This window comes from Gorilla gorilla, chromosome 17 (assembly GCF_029281585.2).
Source record: "Gorilla gorilla gorilla isolate KB3781 chromosome 17, NHGRI_mGorGor1-v2.1_pri, whole genome shotgun sequence".
In the NCBI taxonomy this organism is placed as follows: Eukaryota; Metazoa; Chordata; class Mammalia; order Primates; family Hominidae; genus Gorilla; species Gorilla gorilla.
Window position 1 is genome coordinate 41292022 of NC_073241.2, and position 18106 is coordinate 41310127.

General features: G+C 45.8%; 1 long non-coding RNA gene across 1 annotated transcript; it reads right to left on the bottom strand.

Annotated features, from left to right (window-relative positions):
* Positions 1–10641: 10641 nt before the first annotated feature.
* On the bottom strand, positions 10642–16264 carry LOC129528371 (uncharacterized). Its single transcript, XR_008673639.2, has 4 exons — positions 16073–16264; positions 14785–14902; positions 14346–14468; positions 10642–13460 (listed from the first exon to the last, which is right to left on the bottom strand). It is a non-coding gene; the product is annotated as an uncharacterized lncRNA (long non-coding RNA).
* Positions 16265–18106: the final 1842 nt, after the last annotated feature.

An 18106-nucleotide genomic window follows, 5' to 3' on the forward strand; every position in this document is an offset into this window, starting at 1 on the left:
AACTTTGTGCTCATTAAACAATAGTTCCTATTCCTTTCTCCCGCTACCCACTGGTAACCACCGTTCTACTGGCTGTCTCTATGTATCTGACTACTCGATGGACCTCCTCTAAGTGAAATCAAATAATAGTTGTCCTTTGGTGTCTGGCTTAATTCATTTAATATAAAGTCTTCAAAGTTCATCTATGTCATAGCGTGTATCACAATTTCATTCCTTCCTGAGGCTGAACAATATTCTGTTGCATGGCTAAATCACATTTTGTTTATCCATGTATCTGTCAATGGGCATTTGGGTTGTTCCTACCTTTTGGTTATTGTGAATAATGCTGCTATGAACATTGGTTTGCAAGTATCTGTTTGAGTTTTTGCTCTCTTTCTTTTTTTAAAAATTACTTATTTATTTATTATTATTTTTGAGACGGGGTCTCACTCTGTTGCCCAGGCTGGAGTGCAGTGGTAGGATCATAGCTCACTGTAGCCTTGAACTCCTGGGCTCAAATGACCCTCCCGCCTCAGCCTCCCAAGTAGCGGGGACTACAGGTGCATGCCACCATGCCAGGCTCCTGCTTTCAATTCTTCTTCTTCATTTTTTTTTTTGTAATGGAGTCTTGCTCTGTATCCCAGGCTCATCCCAACTCAGGAATCACAGAAGCAGATTTTGAGTAATGGGCAGGATGTTGATTTGTGGAGAATAAGGGAAAAAGGAACTCCACATAGAAGAAATAGCAAAGCAAAGGGAAAGAGTCATAAAAGTGAATAGCACTGCCAGTAACCACAAGTAAGATGGTGTGGCCAGTGTAGGATTCACTGGTCAACATCATGAGAAAACCAACAAGGTGGTTTGGGACTAGGTCATGGAAAGTTTTGAACATGAAGCTAAGAAAATCTTAATATTTAAAATTAATAACCTGCACCTTTTATTTCCAAATTATATAGGAAAGTAGGGGATTTACTTATATTTAAACACTATTTAGCAACTGTAGAGTACATTGTCATTAAAGTTTAAGCCTGATGCTTTTTACTTGGGTAAAAATGATATTTAAATGACAGTAAGAAATTTTTAAAAACCTTTCTTATGTATTCATCTATCCATTGTGAGTCTGTGTGTGTGTGAGTGTGTGCGTGTGCGTGTGTGTGCACGCATGTGTGTGCGTGTGTGTGGTGTGTGTGTCTATCTGTGGGAGACATGTGGTGTACATGTGTCTGGTGCCCATGTCTGCATGTGTGGTGTGGTATATGTGTGTGTAGTTTGTGTGTGTGTATGTATGGTATAATGTAATGTGTGTGTCTGTGTGTGTGTGGTGGGTGGGTGTGGTATGGTGTGAGGTATGTGTTTGGTGTCTGTGTGTGTCTGTGTGTGTGTGTGGTGGGCATGTGTGCAATGTCTGTGTGTGTGGTGTGTGTGGTGTCTGTGTGTGGTATGGTGTGGGGTATGTGTTTGGTGTGTGTGTGTGTGGTGGACGTGTGTGCAATTCCTGTGTGTGTGGGTGGGGACGGGGCATGTGTGCAATGTCTGTGTGTGTGGTATGTGTATGGTGTGTGTGTGTGGTGTGTGGTGTGTGTGTGTGGTATGTGTATGGTGTGTGTGTGTGGTGTGTGGTATGTGTGTGTGGTATGTGTATGGTGTGTGTGTGTGGTGTGTGGTGTGTGTGTGTGGTGTGTGGTGTGTGTGTGTGGTGTGTGTGTGTGGTGTGTGTGTGGTGTCTGTTTGTGTGGTGTGTGTGGTGTGTGTGGTGTCTGTGTGTGGTATGGTGTGGGGTACATGTTTGGTGTGTGTTTGGTGTCTGTGTGTGGTGTCTGTGTGTGGTGTGTGTGTGGTGTCTGTGTGTGGTCTGGTGTGGGGTATATGTCTGGTATTTGTGTGTCTGTCTCCGTGAAGGGTGTGTGTATGTGATGTGTGTGTGCTGTATGTGGGTTTGGTGTCTGTACATTCCTGTGTGTGGTGTATTGTGTGTGTGCGTGTGGCAGCTATGGGAAGGTGTCTCTCAGATCTCCAACTGCAGGGAGTGTGACTGAGCCAGTAGCCCAGATGCTGCGCCCTGACATGCATTGCTGCATTCACGCCAAGACCCTGCTTCCTGGATGGAGGGCTGCAGGACACTAAGGCAGCCTTCCCTTGCAGTCTGATGGGCAACCTTGGCTCAAAGATTGGGCAACAGCCTTGTTGAGCTCCTGAGCACTGCAGAGCAGCCTGGAGTTTCCGTCTAAACTTCCTCCCTCCCTTCTCCTTCACTCATGGCCCAGGCTTGCCTTGCAGCCTGATGGCTCTTCCTGTCTCCTCACTGCCTTTCACAGGCCTTTCCCCTAATGAATTTCTGGCACAATCAATCCTGTCATGGCATCTGCTTCTGGGAGGACCCAGAATAACACAGTGGGGACAGGAATGGGTTGAGCAAGCAGGCACGGAGCTGGGATGTGGAACTAGCCCACCCACCCTGGCAGGTGGAGAGGCTGTGTCCTGGCTGGGAGCTGGGTCATTTCGAGTCCTTGGCCTAAGGCTAGAGATTTGACCAGTAGTGGCCTGGCAAATGTTCCGGGAGGGGACAATGTGGTGTGTGCCATGATGCAGGCATTTTAACAATACGGGCGGAAAAATGCCTACAAAAAAAGGCAGAGTGGGCTGGATCTCACTAAGCTGTTTTGATGCACACAGAGGAAGGAGAGACAAAGGCCTGTTCATGCAGGGCCCTGTGACAGCTGACAAAGAGGCCTCCATCTCCTGCAGAGGAAGAACAGACACACAGCTGAGAGGCAGGCTGAGGACCTGATTGTTAGAATCATGGAGCTCCAGAGAGGTTTAAATGCTTGGCCAAGGCAGGTCTGTTACGCAAAGGTCAGGGCCCCTTTGGGGAAAACCTAGGATCCTAAATATGGGACAGGGCTGTGTAGGTCCTGGCTACCAGAATGCCTCTGAAGATCTGGACTGTACACCCTGCTCAATCCCATGGGCTTGTGGAGCTGGCCCACTCCTCCCTAGGAAGGCCTAGCGTTCCCACTAAGCTGGCAGATGCTTGCAGATTCCCTGCACCCACCAAGGCAGCAAGTGCCCCCTGAGGAGCCATGCCTCCTCTCCTCCTGACTTCAGGGATGTGTATTAGCAAAGACATTCAGTGTTAGAAGAGAAGGTGGAGGAATGGAGTCTGATTGTGAGACCTGCTCCTGCGTTAGACAATGCTGGGAGCAATACTTTGCTACCTGGTCCATTAAATTCTTGCTCTTGGAAGATAACACTGTGAACCAATTAAAGTAGCTTCTTACAAAAATGAACAGCTTGCTCATAAAGGCTCACTTCAAGACCCTCATCTCAGCGGGGCACAGTGACTCACACCTGTAGTATCAGCACTTTGGGAGGCCGGGATGGGAGGACTATTTGAGGCCAGGAGTTCAAGACCAGCCTGGACAACATAGTGAGAACCCATCTCTACAAAAATAAAAACTAAAAAATTAGCTGGCTGTGGTGCCACACCTGTAATCCTAGCTACTCAGTAGACAGAGGCAGAAAGATAGCATGAGCCCAGGAGTTCGAGGCTGCAGTGGGCTATGATGGCACCATTGTATTCCAGCCTAGGTGAGAGAGTGAGACTCTGTTTCAAAACAAACCAAAACAAAAGACCCTCAACCCCTTGTGTTCACCTCTTCAAGACTATTATATCTTAATTTTGCCCAATCTCATTTCTTGCCTTGCAAGACATGCCTTAAAATCATATAATCTGGGCCATAACACCCTCCAACACCCTTTCCTAATTTCTCTGTTTTGAGACACTTCTAAGACTCTGACACTGTAGTATTGTCCCTTACTGCTGTAGGTCTAATATACTTAGATTTGCTTGATCAACAGATTTTTCTGGTGGTCCCTTTGGACAAACAATAATTAACACAAAATAGACATGGATCATAGTAATACAGAATAAATGTAGCATACTAGACATTCTCACTCTAGTGCTGACCTGTTCTCCCTGTGGTGTGTCTGGCCTGAGTCAGTTCTGATCCACCCACTTTCTCAGCAGGGAAAATGTAAGACACATTTAAGAAATGCATATCAGTCTGAGACCGGAATCTAATCCTGAAATATATAAATGAATGCTCTTTGCATTTCAAGTTTAAAGAAACGGTTTTTGCCTCACCCGAAGGAAGAAATAATGATTTTTTTCCTCCTGTAAGGGCTCTTGGTTAACTCTACCCTGTTTGTTTTACTTAAAATGTTACATGCTTTGCATTTATTCAGTTGATTAAGATTTATCTTGCTTAGTTAATGACTAACTTTTGGCTGGCCTTTCTAGGTTCTGAAATAGTTGTCAGGTCTGTTTGCATGTATTAGAGATATGAAGAATGGTATCTAGTACACCTAGGCTATTTGAGCACTTAGAGGAAAGATCAGATTTTGACCGGAATGCCGCTGTTAATAGATCCAGACTTTGGCCCTACTAACAAGAGGCTTCATTGTTCAAATTGGTCATTTGGGAATTACTGTAATTACTCTGGCAAATGAAGGAAATAAACCTATCAAAAGACTTTATTTGTTGCTGTTATTTCTGATTTTAAAATGTATTTCTATGGGTTTTAAAATATGTTCATGCTGGAATAGGTGTTAAAACAGACATAATAACTTTTCCCACATACTGTTCCTCTCTCAAATACAAATTCTGCACAAACATATGCAAATTATGCACAAATTCTACTCCCTGCTCTGTAAATACTCCCTAAAAATTGAGTACAAATCAAGGGTTCACAAATCTGGTTTTTGTTCCCCTTACTTTCCTTTATAATTTCTAGTCTCAGGCCAGGCATGGTGGCTCACGCCTGTAATCCCAGCACTTTGGGAGGCCGAGGCAAGAGGATCACTTTAGGCCAGGAGTTCAAGACCAGCCTGGGCAACATGATGAAACCCCGTCTCTACCAAAAATACAAAAATTAGCAAGGTGTGGTGGTGTGCACCTGTAATCCCAGCTACTTGGGTGGCTGAGGCACGAGAACTGCTTGAGCCTGGGAGGCAGAGGTTGAAGTGAGCCGAGGTCACGCCGTTGCACTCCAGCTTGGGCGACAGAGCGAGACTCTGTCTCAAAAAAAGAAAAAAATGTCTAGTCTTGTCATCATTTCTAATAAGAAACGTGTCCTGAGCATTTGCCATTCATTATCTGCTGACTCCATCCCAGAGAGTCTGTAATGTTGTTACCTGGTCCTAGCCCTCATTGCACATGAGATGGTAATTGTAGTTCAAAAGAGTAGGTGACCAGTGCCAGGTGAGTAGCCGGTCAATAAGGGTCTTAATGCTAATTGCTAACCCTTGAGCTTTGAATATTTGTCTCTTTCCTGCTGACCCAAGGCTTTCTGCCAAGTAGCTAATCTGTAAACATATGCTTAAATATACTCAAGGCGTTCCTATTATTAAAGCACTATTTTGATTGTGCTTTTGATTCCCTGATCAAAATTTTCCATTGACTACTGAGAAAAGTCCAAAGCACTTAAGCTGAAATGTCCAGCTTTCTAAAGTCAGATCTCTATTTACCTTTCCAACCTTATCTTCTGCTATTCTCCGGTGCACTCCAGAAATTCCAATCACAAAGAGCTACTCAGTACTCCCTGCAGTGCTGGCATTGCTCGGCCTAGCCCTCGGTTATCTCTTTTAATATTTCAGCACCATCCTCCCTCCCCTGAGAGGCCGGGTCAGGTGGAGTGTTTAGGAAGAACCAGCCTGCAATAAGGTGAGGACGGGGAAGGGGGTGGATCCTGCGCGTCGGTTGGGATGGGATAATTAACATAAAAATGCATCACTCTTGAAGATCTTTCTCCACTTGTCTCATGCTCCTGTTTTCTTACTTTCAGTTAACATCTTTTTTTTTTTTTTTTTTTTTTGAGATTGAGACAGTCTCACTCTGTCACCCAGGCTGGAGTGCAGTGGCACAATCTCAACTCAACCTCTACCTCCCAGGTTCAAGCTATCCTCGTGCCTCAGCCTCCTGAGTAGCTGGGATTACAGGCACGTGCCACCCCGCCCGGCTAATTTTTGTATTTTAAGTAGAGATGGGGTTTGTCCATGTTGGCCAGGGTAGTCTTGAACTCCTGGTCTCAAACCATCCACCCACCTTGGCCTCCCAATGTGCTAGGATTACAAGTGTGAGCCATCACGCCCAGCCTGGTTAACATCTTTTTATCAAGATTTTCACAAGGGTCGTGTAAGCATATCTTCAAAACTGATGGGGTGTGCTCAGGGAGAGTGCCTTCTCCTCTCACCTCCCTCCCTGCAGCACCTCCCTGCTGTGTTCAGCCTGCTCTGTCTCGGCTTATGGATGGCCCACCGTTCTCAGTCCAAGCTCCTGCCCCCACTGGATTCCCATGGACTTCCTTTGTAACCAGTGGTATGGTAATGAGGTTCTTCACACATACAAATATTCTCTAAATATTTCGGTTCCTCCCTCATCTGTTCTTTGGGAGCTGGGATTCTGCTTTATAATCATCTGTGCCTCTTCATCTTCTAGCACAGGGCTTTGCCTGTGGTACATGGCACTGAATCCATCAAATAAAAGCAACCAAAGACCAAAATATTTTTGCAATCTGAAGAATATATTTACAATGAGAAACATCACTTGTAGCTGCCTGTGGTATATGGCAAACACTGTTGAAACAGAGCCACATATATGGATGGTCAAAATGCTTTCCTGTTTGTCACCCTGTCTGTCTCCATTTTTACCTAAGTTTGGAAGAAGGCAAGTGTCCACTTTGATCCCATTTCATCTGGGCAGTGGTAGAAGTAGCCTATAATTCATGCAGTAGGTTGTTTTGTCTGTATAGTGTCAAATAATTGATATCACTTGTTGTTGTTTTTAATTATTGAGTTGATTTCAGCAAACAGTAGTTTGGGTATCTCAAAACAGCTTGAATCTGACCAAAGAGAAAGAGTTACCGAAAAACAAAGAAATTTCATGTAGTGTATGAGGTTTTATCTTTGAGCAGGGAAGTTCTCAAGATTTCAAGGCAAAAGCACAGAAGAGTAGGTGTAGAAATGTCAGCAGTACCAAATTCTTATCCTCATTCTGACCCTGAAGCTCTTGGGTCTTCATGAGAGAAGTCTTTTCTTTTGTTGAGTCTCTTCTTTGCACAGGCAGTTGCTAGGAGGTCACTTTCTTCTGTCTCCTTTGCCCTCGAAAGGATGTTTTAGGAGGCCACGTCATGATGATCTGATCCTCCTGAAGAACAGGTCAGGACAATATTAAATGGTTTATTTGCTCCCTGAACCTGTGTTTGTTGCCTTCCAAGGCACTGGAAAACCAAAGACTGCCTTTCTGCTGCTCTGAGAAATTATTCTGTCTAGAATACTTGATCACACACCCAAACAGGTGCCAAATGGAAAATAGCATGCCAGATGTCAACCCAAGCAGCAGAAAGTTGGCCAGGACACTATATCTCTGAATTTAAATGGTCTAAAACTTCACATTTATCCTGAATGGTCTTCTTATGCCGACTCTTTAGAGATCATAGAATCCTAGAGTGCTGAGCAAACAGATATCCTGCAGCTCATTGCATTCATCTTTCAGAAATCCAAACAGGTTAAATGATGTCTCCAGCAATTAATACCCAGTGGCAGATCCAGTTATAGAAGAAACCTAGGGGAATCCAGGTGTTCTACCTGCGAACTGTGACCAAAAAAGTGATGTCTACTCATAATATACTTTGTGTTATTTCAGAGCCTAGGATGGCGACATTTTATTGCAGAAGCAATGACCCACTCCTAGTCAATTTCAGCAGATAACATGGAGACTTGAACAAGCTAAATCTGTCGCAGAAAAATAGATAGTATTTGTCAAACACAGAAATGGGGGTGCTGAATATGCACTAAGTCAGACTCCAAATTTTTCACCCCAAACAGTTGGTTGAGAACACTCACATGTTTTATAGTCATGTATCCCAGAACTGTCTGTTACAGCAACACCTTTAGATTCCTCACAGGCCAGGTGTGGAGGCTCATGCCTGTAATCCCAGCACTTTGGCAGGCTGAGACAGGAGGATTGCTTGAGCCCAGGAGTTTGAGACCAACCTGGGTAACATAGCAAGACTCCCTCTCTACAAAAAATTTAAAAATTAGCCAAGCATGGTGGTGTTCACCTGCAGTCTCAGCTACTCAGGAGGTTGAGGTGGGAGGATCACTTGAGCCTGGGAGGTCGAGGCTGCAGTGAAGAGTGATCATACCACTGCACTCCAGCCTGGGCAACAGAGAAAGACCCTGTCTCCAAAAAAACAAAAGCAAAAACAAAAAACAACAAAAACCACTCCTTGCCTATCTTTAAGAGATTAACTACATGAGCAGGCTTTCATGAGCAGTTGAATTTCTTCCCTGGATTCATTGTGAGCAAGCTCCTTGGAGTTTGGTGAGCCTTTTAACTGTAAACCAAAAAAAATAACTGAGGCAAGTCTCAGTCATTTTTAGAGATTTATTTTGCCAAGGTTGAAGACATGCCCGAGAGAAAAAAAAGGTACAGAAAACCACAGGAAACATATGTGCTCTGTGATTTTTTCCCAAAGAGGGTCAGGGGACTTCAATATTCAAAGGGAAAAAGAGCAGGCAGTAGGTGAAAGAGGAAGGAGGAAAAGAAAGGGAAAGAGTAGATAAAAGAGGCAAACGGTTGCATTCCTTTGAGTCTTTTGATCAGTGAAGCCACTTTTTTCACGTGAAAGGAGGGAGGAGAGGAATAGTCAATTATGCGTTTATCTTGTGCTCAGTTAATCTCCATTTTTACATAAGGTAAAATAAACATAGGAAGTAGAGGAAGCAGTTAGATATGCATTCCTCTCAGTTGAACAGAGGGATGATGGCTTTTATTTCTTGGTTTTTGTTCCCTTTCTGTAGAAGATTAGCTGTTAATTTATTAATACATTGTAGGGTGAAATTCAATAGAACTGTCTTAGGGTAAAGATATTGGGGCTCACGAGAGATTTCCTTGTGAGGAAATTGTGAGGGAAGAATGTAGCCTTTTATCTTGTAGCTATCTATTTAGGAACAAAGTGGAAGGCAGGTTTGCCTGACCGAGTTCCCAGCTTAATGTTTCCCTTTGGCTTAGAGAGTTTGGGGTCCCGAGATTTTATTTTCCTTTCAGATGCCATAGGAAATGTAACAACTGTAGAAGCGAGATTTCGGAGCTGGGCCTCTCAAGACCCATTTGACTACAAGGTCAGAGAGAGAATGCTGGTCCTCATAGGCCTGTCCTGAGTCGGCTCTGGACACCTGGAGGCCACAACTGCAAGAGTGAGGGTGAGGTCAGTGACCAGAAGGAAGGTGTCACTAGGGAAAGAATACGGAACCCTCAATTCCAACAGTAACCCTCAATTCCAACTGTAACCCTTACCAGCCCTGTTATGAACTGGATGCTTGTGTCCTCTGGAAATTCATATCTTGAAATCCTAACCCCCAACGTGATGATCTTAGGAGGAGCATTTGGGGGTAAGTAGGTCATGAAGGTGGAGCCCTCACAAATGAGATTAACACCCTTGTAAGAAGAGACATGAGAACTTGTTCACTCTCAGCTCTTCACTGTGTGAAAATGCAATGAGAAGGCATCAATTGCAAACTCAAAAGTGGCCTGGAAAGCCCAAGATCAAGATGTTGGAATATCTGGGATCTGGTGAGGGCTGCTTCCTGGCCATCCCTGGATGTTATTTCCTTAGGACCCTAGTCTATTAGTGGTACCCCAAGCCCTTCACTCAGGCACCCCAAGTAGCCTTGCCATCACCTGATCCTCAGTAAAACCCCTATCCCCAAAAGTTAGGTGTTAGAAAGTAAAGATGTCTGATTGAACGGGTTCACACTCAATAGCTATTAGCTTCAGAGTCCTCTGGGAAATATGCATGTTTTGAAAAAAAGGTGCTCAATAACCAAGATGAATCTCAAATCAGTTGAATTTCAGACAAGATAAAAAGTTCAAAAGGCAGCATTCAGAGAAGCCATCATGGGCCAGGAGTGATGGTTCACACTTATAATTCTAGGACTTTGGGAGGCCAACATGGGAGGTCTACTTGAGGCCAGGAGTTCAAGACCAGCCTGGGCAACATAACGAGACCCCATATCTATAAAAATTTAAAAATTTGGGTGCAGTGGCTCACGCCTGTAATCCCAGCACTTTGGGAGGCCGAGGCAGGCCCATCACGAGGTCAGGAGATCGAGATCATCCTGGCTAACACGGTGAAACCCCGTCTGTACTAAAAATACAAAAAAATTAGCCAGGTGTGGTGGTGGGCGCCTGTAGTCCTAGCTACTCGGGAGGCTGAGTCAGGAGAATGGCCTGAACCGGGGAGGCAGAGCTTGCAGTGAGAGGAGATCGCGCCACTGCACTCCAGCCTGGGCGACAGAGCGAGACTCTGTCTCAAAACAAAACAAAACTTTAAAAATGTAAAAACAATTAGTCAGGCATGATGGTGCACACCTGTGATCCTAGCTGCCCGGGAGACTGAGTCAGGAAGATCACTTGAGCCCAAGAGTTCGAGGCTGCAGTGAGCTATGATCATGCCATGGCTAGAGCTATGATCACTCCAGCCTGGGCAACAGAGCCAGACCCTATCTCAAAAAAGAAAAAACAAAAAAAACCCCTACAAAAACAGAGGAACCATCATGACAGTTTCACTTGCGTCCGTGTGAAGAGACCACCAAACAGGCTTTGTGTGAGCAACAAGGCTGTTTATTTCACCTGGGTGCAGGCGGGCTGAGTCTGAAAAGGAGTCAGCAAAGGGAGATAGGGGTGGGGCCGTTTTATAGGATTTGGATAGGTAAAGGAAAATTGGATAGGTAAAGTCAAAGGGGGTTGTTCTCTGGCTGGCAGGGGCGGGGGTCACAAGCTCAGTGGGGGAGCTTTTGAGCCAGGATGAGCCAGGAGAAGGAATTTCACAAGGTAATGTCATCAGTTAAGGCAGAAACGGGCCACTTTCACTTCTTTTGTGATTCTTCAGTTACTTCAGGCCATCTGGATGTATATGTGCAGGTCACAGGAGATATGATGGCTTAGCTTGGGCTCTGAGGCCTGACAGACAGCAGATCCAGTCCTGCCTCAGAGCCTAAAATACGTCATCAATCAGAATATTCTTGCTTTTCACATAGTCCTCTTCTTCTCACCCTTCTCTGAACACTGCATCACCCACCCCGCTTTGATTGCCAGGGCACAGTAGTTGGGCTCTGGCAGGTATAGTAAGAGGGTGCTTGCTGAGCCCTTTGATGGTAGGGGTCATATGAAATTCCTGGATTTGCACGTCAGGGACTGTCCAGTCTGTCTTCCTCTGGGCAATCATTACTCTGGGCAATCATTCTCCATCTTTTGGGAGAGAGATATTCCAAATGATGTAATTGCTTGAGTATGGGTGGTCAAAGTCTCAAACCTCGCTTTTTCCATCCTGAGATATGGTGTCTTCAGATTTTGAGGGCAATTAATGTAATTTATATGCATCTATATCCACCACAAGGTCTAGAATTTAGTACAGGCTCAAGTAAGTGGATGAAATACTAAAATCAAATAGATATTACTAGTGCTTCTCTCCACCAGGCATATGAAAGACTACATGTCAAACCTCCCTGCCATTAAATGGGGTCATTTGAGTAGTCCTGGCCAATGGACTACAAGAAGTAATATGTGGCCCTGTTGGTCTGAACTATAGATGTGAGCTGTCTGTGCAGGCTCTTCTGTTGCCTAGGCCACTGGCCACATTACAGACAACAAAGCCTCATTTAGCCTGGGTTCCTGAGTGGCTATGTGGAGCAGACTACTCCCCAGTACCTGCTCACCTGTGCTGGAGAAATATCATGAACAAAAATTATACCTTTGTTGAAGGATTCCAGGTCCTGTTTGTTCTGCAGCATAACCTAGCCTGTTCTGACTAATACAGCCAATGGCCACTTAAAGGTAAAGGCAAAGAGGCTGCATATTTTGTAAAAATCATAAGTACTCTTGAGGATATTTTGCTGTCTAAACTTTGGTTATTGTGAGGCTTCACTCTGTGAGTCACGAAGGATCTAAAGTTTAACAGCCCCTTGGAAGAAAGTTACTCAATCTGCAGAGTCTTCCTGGTGTGAGCTGAAAGGCATGCTGCCCTGCAGTGATCGTGAGTCAGTTCCCTGGCTGCACCACCAGCTAGAAGAAGTCCAGATATCAAGGGGATATGCAGAACACTCTGACAACCGCTTCATGGCATCCTACTCACATCCTTGGAACCACATTCTCGATTGATCTGTGCATAAATGTTTGAAATGCATTTTATTTCATTTTTTGGTTTTGAAATAAGGAGTTGACATTTGCAGGAATGAGCACCATATGTGCCTTGTCATTTCTCCTCAGCAGGGCAAGGCCGTCCTACTGCATGATGCCGTCTACTTTAGCAACCTCCTGGGAAACCTTGTTTTTCATCCATGGACAGCATTTGGCCGGAGACCGCAAGCAGAAGGCATAGAGATGGGAAGAGTCCATTTTTTGGCAGTGTCTCCAAATTCACCTCACCAAAAATTCCAATTATTTTTGGTTTCTGCGTTGGCAATGAATTTTGCTAGGATGGGTACCATATGTTCTAGTGTTTCTGAAACCATTCCAGTTTTTACTATTTTACTTGTCTCTGTAATACAGCAAAATGTCCCAGAAATTTCAATATTTTAGTATACAAACTACATCTATCCGACAACTTTTCATTCTAGGAAGCAATACAAAAATTCATTTTGAGAGCCTGTGCCTCAGTGTTTTGTTGAAACTAATGCACTTCACCTTCACATACCACAAACTATATGATGATATGGTTTATTCCTTTCCCAGCAAATTCTGGTCAAAAGGGCAGCGTATCAAGTTACCTTAGTCTGGAGCATCCATTTTAGAATGTGATCTCCCTGGGTCACTTAGTGCTGTAATCTGTTCTTTAACAGAAAAGTATCTGCCCAGTTTACCATTAATTAGCATATTTTAAGAGTTTTATGAGATGAACATTTCAGGTGTGAAATATCACTTCGCCTCTGAGCAGTTGGGTCGGAAGTGTGTGCCACCTCTCATTTCTGCCCAGTGACTGGGTGTGTTCCTTGTTTCAGGCTGATGGTCCCGTCCACTCCAGCACAATGCTTAGCCCAGGAAGAGTAGGCCATGGGGCTCAGTGCAGGGTCCAAAGTGCATAGTGAAGACCGACTGCTCATCACCATCCCCTAGGGTTCTGTCCCAAGTGTTGAAGTACTGTCATTAAAGATTCATCCTCAGGTTGAAAGCTTAAGCCCTGTGAAAAGCCAAGTGCCCCAGGGAACCCCTCATATTAAATCATGGACTGTGAACCCCTTGGTTTGAGTGCACTAACGAGCTCCTTCCCAAAGCACATCCTCTAAGAAGGAGCCCTGGAAAGAATGGAGCTGGGCCAAGGCAGGAGGGTTTTCCAGAGAAGAGTGGAGAAGGGCAGATGAGCAGGGCGGTGCAGGGGTGCAGCAGGGTAGGACAGGGGCTTCCAGGTGGAGAGTTTGTGGTCCTGAAATGCAAGAGACCAAGGGAAAGGACCTTTGTTGAGCTCTTATTCCATGCCAGCGACTACACAAAATGGTTTCTATGTATTTTTATCTGCTTTGGTTTCCTCTGTCCCCTGGGAAGTAAAGTACATGTTTCCTTTGCAGGTGAAGACTGCACCAGTCAAGGTGGTTAAGTGACTTCCTGTATGGCAGATGCAACTGACAGCAGTAACTTAAGCACACCCTGAGAATGACCCTGTGGTCTAAGAAGAATGTGTGTCTGGGAGTGGCCAACCCAGAGACTCACTCCTTATCTATGAGGGACATCCGAACCCCTGGTCCATTCCTTGGAACACAGGTGTACAGGGGATTGAAGCCTTTGTTTTGGTTTAAACAGAGGTTGATAGATGGAGGGCGGGAAGTGAAAATTGCCATATAAACTGCATGCTTTTTCAAACAATAGCAGTTCTCATGTCTAGCCCCCCATTCCTGGACTGCCCTGTATGTGGGTCCTCAATCAACAGTCTGGTCTACTAGCTCTGGGTCTCTTCTTCAGCCTCTCGGACAGTGCACCATCTCTATTGGAATCAACAGGGGTCCAGCACAACACTTCCCCAGAATCATACAGCTGGGGTGTAACGGAGCCATGATCTGAACCCAAGTCTACTTCTAAAACACTTACTGTCCCACCAACTAAATTGGCCTGGGCCTCTAAGTCAACTCTAATAGAGTTGGGATGAGTTGCTTCTCACTAGACCTATTGCTTCTTTCTAGAACTTCTGTCCCTGAAGGGGCAGAAGGGAAGCATTACCAGGCACCTGGAATTGTGTTGGCCACTATCTTAGTCTGTTCCTGCTGCTATAACAAAATACCTGAGGCTGGGTCATTTATAAAGAACAGAAACTTACATCTCACAGTTCTGGAGGCTGGAAGTCCAATGTTAAGGCACCAGCTGGTTCAGTACCTGGCGAGGGCTGTTCTCTGCTTCAGGTGGTAAACCTACCACCACGTTGAGGATTAGGTTCCAACACCTGCACTTTGGAGGGAGGGACATAGTCATTCACACCATAGCACCACCTTCACATATCCCATACAATCCTCACATCAACCCAGCAAAGCAAGGACTATTATGCTTATGTTTACTTATTGTATCCATTTTTTTATGCTGCATAACAAATTACCGTAAACTCAATGGCTTAAAACAACACACATTTATTAAGTTTCTGTGGGGGCAGGTGTCTGGGCACAGCCTAGCTGGGTCCTCAGCAAAACTGCAATCAGGGTCCTGACCAGGGCTACGTTCTCATCTCGAGACTCCCATGGGTAAGGGTCTCCATCCAAACTCACCAAGGCTGTGGAAAGATGTAGACCTCATGGTAGCTGGCTTCTTCAAATCTTTCAAACGGACCAAGCCTTATATAACTGCATAATCCTGAGAGTCACACTGCATCACGTTGGTCATATTCTGTTGGTTAGGAGCAAGTCACAGGGATCATGGGGCCACCTTAAAATCTACGCAATACACATACGCACATGTGCATAAACTTAACCTCAGCTAGATGCTCATTTCTTTCAGTGCAGTTAGATGTCATGACGGGATGGAGATGGCGTGATGCTGAGGAACCTTTGACTGTGGTGTTCCTTATATGCATGTCCTTTTCCAAGGCCTGGGGAGGGGCCCGTGGGTGGACCTAAGTTTTGCCCCTGAAGCTTGTGCATCTATGCAAAATAACAAACATAAAAACTGCTAGTGCCCCTCCCAGGGCTTACAGGTGACAGGCCTTACAGCTTAGGTTTCTTGGTAAATCTGCCCCCTGTGGACGTGTCATCACTATTATTCGAATTTCTCTGGGGTATCATTTAGTCTATTACAGGATCTGGAAAATAGCAATCATTCAAAAGATTGCACATCCCTAAGTCAGCAGCGGCACTCTCTCAGTGCGACCTCTTCTCCCGCAGTTTGCTTCCCGCACCTCCCCCCTCCTCTGCCACGCTGGCTCTTGGTGCCACCTGGTTGGGAGTGGTGCCGCGGCCTCTGTTTCTCCCACTCCCTCAGCCCTCACCTTTCTGTTTTCTTCTCAAACCAGGTAGGCGTTCACAGAACCAACTCCCTAGCTCATTTTTTCTTAGTGTTGTGCCCATCTGGCAAAAACCCCATCCCAGATGAGACAAGAAGTATCATATATGTGTGTCTGTGTGTCCGTGTGTGGGGGTCTGTGTCTGTGTTTCTGTGTGTATGTGTGTTTGTGTGTGTGTCTGTGTTTCTGTGTATGTCTGGGTGTGTGTCTGTGCATGTGTCTGTGTGTGTGTCTGTGTGTGTGTGTCTGTGTCTCTGTGTGTGTGTGTCTGTGTGTGTGTCTGTGTCTGTGTGTGTGTGTGTGTGCATACTTTCTCTCTGCTCCAGGAGAGCCACACCCCAGCGCGCAGGTCCTGCCATGCTCAGGGGGTGTGATATTCCCCCCTCGCTGTGTCTGTGGCCCCCCTCGCCCTCTCACTCTCCAGAGGACCCATCGCGCTGTCCCTCTCCTGGCTCTCAGCTGCCCGCTCCTCCTCCTCCCTCTCAGCCGATGACTGAGCATCCCACTTCACAGAGAAAATAGAAGCTACCAGATGGCTGTGCCTGTCTTTCTCCTACCGTGTCTGCGAGCCCGCTTTCACCCTCCACATCCTCGCCTTCCTCTGGGGAGAAGTGGCTACCTCCACACCGGGCTCACTCTCCACCTGCGCTCTGGGCCTCCCTGCCCCCACCCCTGCTGCCTTCTCAGAAACCGCACTGTATGGATTAGCCCTTTTCCCCTTTGAATGATCTGTTTTATCTTTATATCCCCCCCCTCCCCCCGCAAAGGACTTTCTCATCGGTTTTTAGACATCTGGAAACCAAACCAATCAGAGTCAAAGGAGATGAAGGGAAATTGACTCTGAGTTGTCCCTCCACACCCCTCACCCCTGCAGCTCCGCCCTGTCTCTTTCCACCTCTACACAGCCAAGTTTCTGGAAACACTTGATAATAGGCACTGTCTTCGTTTTCTCATTTTATATTCATTCTTCAAGGACTCCACTTCTGTGATGCATTGGTTCAGCTTTGTTTAGGTGTCCTGTCATTACTAAATTCCGGAAAGGTTCGTTGTCTCTTTCAGCCTCGTCTGACACTGCCAGCCTAACCACTCCCTCCTTCAAACACTGGCCTTCCTTGCCTTCTGAGGAAGATACTGTGGGCTGACTCATTCAGCATTCATTCTATTCCTGCTTTGCATACCTTCCTGGCAGTGGAGAGAAAGCTAAAAATGACATTTTCCATATTTCCTCTCCACTGTTTCCAGTTGAGGTTTCAATTCCACCCATCAGGCGCCCTCTCTGGGACTGTCATTTGAAACTGAGATGCTGGGCAGGGAGGCAGGGCTGGAGGCATCGCTTTTTGCTGCTGTGCATCGCAGCAGGGCAGGAAGGTTCTCCAGCCAAGAGCAGGGATGTAGCTTCCAGATCGATGACTCCCTGGTGATGGCAGAGGCAGCAGCTCCTCTGACACTTATTCCTGGAAACTCAGCCTAGCCTCTGTGTCCTTGCTTTTCCCAACAATTCTATGAATTGCTAGTGACTTTAAATACCTGTCTTTTATTTAAATTAGCTAGAGTGTATTCTGTTGTCTGAGACAGCATTGATCAAAGCAATGACCGTAACACAGCACTACCTTCCTCTTCTTGAGCCTCATGGCTCCTCCTCCTATTGGTGGCTTTCCATCTGGCCATGTATTGAAACAGTCCTCATGTCCCCGTCCTCACCTCCTTCCTTGTCTTCTTGTCTTTTCTCCTACGCTCGACATTCCTATCCACGTTCATGCTGCAGTCAGCACCTAGATAAAATGATGCAGGGATGCTACATCCAGCCAAACCACCTTTCTGTAAGCCACTCAATTTGTGGCAATTTGTTAGGGCAGCAATGGAAAACTAATACACTGGTAGAAACTAAGTTGCTAAGAAACCAATGTATTGGTTTTCTATTGCTGCCCTAACAAATTGCCACTAATTTAGTAGTTTAAAACGATATCCATCATTATCTCACAGTTTTGTATGTTCAAAGGGTGGGTGCAGTGGGGCTCAGCTGGGTCCTCTGCCTAGAGTCTCACAAAGCTGAAATCAAGCTGTCAGCAGGGGAGCATTCCATTCGAGGCTCTGCAGGTGAATCTCTGCCAAGCTCACTCAGGTTGTTGGTAGCATTTGGTTCCCTGTGGCTGAAAGACTGAGGTCCCTGTTTCTTTACTGGCTGTCAGCCAGGGCCTTTCACAGCTCCTTAAGGCCATCTGCATTCCTTGTCACCTTGCCCTTTCCTTCTTCAAACCACTGATGGTGTATTGAGTCTTTCTCATGCTATGAATCTCTCTGGCTTCACCTTCTGCCTTTTTTTTTGAAACGGAGTCTTCCCAGGCTGGAGTGCAGTGGCGCAATCTCAGCTCACAGCAAGCTCTGCCTCCTGGGTTCACGCCATTCTCCTGCTTCAGCCTCCCAAGTAGCTGGGACTACAGGTGCCTGCCACCACGCCTGGCTAATTTTTTGTATTTTTAATAGAGACAGGGTTCCACCATGTTGGCCAGGATGGTCTTGATCTCCTGACCTCATGATCTGCCCACCTCGGCCTCCCAAAGTGCTGGGATTACAGGTGTGAGCCACCACGC